Here is a 2194-nt window from a genome sequence, read left to right as displayed (position 1 = left end):
CGGGGGTTTGGGGGCTTTGGGGTTTGGTCTGTGGGCTGGACGGAGCGGGGAGCCCAGTTTGGGTCACTCCTTTTCCTGGGAGGAAATTCTTCTCCCCACGGGACACCTCGCGGAGAACAACTGAGTGAGAGAGACAGACCCCCCTCAGAGCGAGGTGTTTATTCTGCCTGGGGGAAAAAGCACTTTTTTTTTCAGTGCAAGCAGCTGTTGAAGTGCCAGGACAGTCCTGCCTTCCAGCCCCCCTCCCCGGGTTGCCATGGGTTTCTCCCCCCACCTGGGGAACTGGGACTTTGTTTTGTTTCTTCTGAAGGTTTTTGATTGTGCCGTTTGCTGTTTATTCAGGTTTTGTTAATAAAAAGCTGTTTCTTTTTCTTTTCCACCTGAAGTGGACCCAGAGAGACAAACGGGAGCTCAGGACCCAGGGAGACAAATGGAGCTCAGGACCCAGAGAGACAAATGGGAGCTCAGGATCCAGGGAGACAAATGGAGCTCAGGATCTGGGGAGACAAATGGAGCTCAGGACCCGGGGACACAAACGGTAACTCAGGACCCGGGGAGACAAACGGGAGCTCAGGATCTGGCCCCCACTCTGGGCCCCCTTTCAGCTCCCTGTGGTGACACTCGGGTGCCGTCGCCTGGAAGCTGCTGGCCCAGGGCAGCTGCAGAAGGGCAGCCTGTGTCCCCGTGGATGTTCCTCCCCCTGCAGTCACTCAGGTGCCCACAGGGAACCGGGAGAATGTGGGGACCAACAGCCAGGTGTCATCCCAGTGTGGGTCACTGGGAACGTGGATCCTCCGACGGGTGATGAAGTTGGAGCAGCAGATGAAGCTCTTCCTGCACTCGGTGCACTCGCAGGGCTTCCCTTACAGGTGGGTCCATCGGTGTGTGCTCAAGGCCCACCTCTGCCTGAAGCTCTTCCCACACTCCTCACACTTGTAGGGCCTCTCCCCGCTGTGGATGCGCCGGTGGGCGACGAGGTGGGAGCTGCGGGTGAAGCTCCTCCAGCAGACGGTGCAGTGGAAGGGCTTCTCCCCTGTGTGTGTTTGCTCGTGCAGGAGGAGATGGGAGCTGGTCTGGAACCTCTTCCCACACTTGAGACACTCGTAGGGCCGTTCCCCGGTGTGGATCTTCTGGTGGCGGATCAGGTTGGACCTGATGCTGAAGCTCTTCCCACACTCAGGGCACTTGTAGGGCCGTTCCTTCGTGTGCTGGCGCTGGTGGGTGACGAGGTTGGAGCGGTCACTGAAGCTTTTCCCACATTTCCCACAGGGGTAGGGCTGTTCCCCCATGTGGATCATCTGGTGGCGGATCAGGTGGAAGTTCCGGCTGAAGCTCTTCCCACATTTCTGACACTTGTGGGGCTTCTGCCCCACGTGCAGGGATTGCTGGTGGGCGACGAGGCAGGAGTTCCAACTGAAGCTCTTCCCACATTCCAAGCACTTGTAGGGCTGTTCCTCGGTGTGCAGGGACTGGTGGGTGCAAAGCTTGGAGCTCTTCTCACATTCCAAGCACATGTAGAGCCCCTCCTCGGTGTGCACCCGTTGGTGGAAGAAGAGGGTGGAGATGTGGCTGAAGCTCTTCCAACATTCCAAGCACCTGTAGGGCTTTTCTCGGGGGTGAAACTCAACGTGGACCATCAGGTCGGGGCTCTGGACGAAGGTCCGGCCGCCTTCCTGGCACAGGGTGGGTCTTTCCTCCTCAGAGCACCCTGGGCTGGCTTTGGAACACCTTCTCCTGGGGTACCTTCGTGGCTTTTCCTCCCCACTGCCTTCCTGCACCGTGGAGCCCTTCAAAACGGCCTCTCCCACCAGGCTCTGCTGGGGGGATTTGTCCTCCGGGCTCTCCGTCCTCAGCTCGGGGCCTGGGGCAGGAAGGAAGAAGGACAGGGAGGGGATTTGCTGCATCAGGGGTTAATTATGCTGATACTTTTGGTCTGTGTTTGGCCCCACCGCCTGGGAAAGTTTTGCTCTTTCCCTGCCAAGTTATGGGAAAACAAGCACTGATAAATGGGAAAATTGTCCTTGAAGAGAGCTTCTGTTTTAATTGGTGTTCTGGGATTGGCTCACTGTCCTCCAAGGTCGCTTGAAGGAGAGATTGAGGAGGAGGAGGATGAAGTAGCGCCCCCAGACTCAATGAAGGAAGACCCCCAAGGCACACTAAGTGTGCGTGAGGGGATTTCCCAAATTCTCATGTA

General features: G+C 57.6%; 1 pseudogene; it reads right to left on the bottom strand.

The window, feature by feature from the left end:
* Window positions 1-393: 393 nt before the first annotated feature.
* LOC113961133 lies at window positions 394-1637 on the bottom strand (annotated as a pseudogene).
* Window positions 1638-2194: the final 557 nt, after the last annotated feature.

The sequence above is a fragment of the Neopelma chrysocephalum genome, unplaced genomic scaffold (assembly GCF_003984885.1).
Source record: "Neopelma chrysocephalum unplaced genomic scaffold, ASM398488v2 Primary Assembly neopelma1_97036, whole genome shotgun sequence".
Taxonomy (NCBI): Eukaryota; Metazoa; Chordata; class Aves; order Passeriformes; family Pipridae; genus Neopelma; species Neopelma chrysocephalum.
This window is presented reverse-complemented; position numbering and strand designations above follow the sequence as displayed.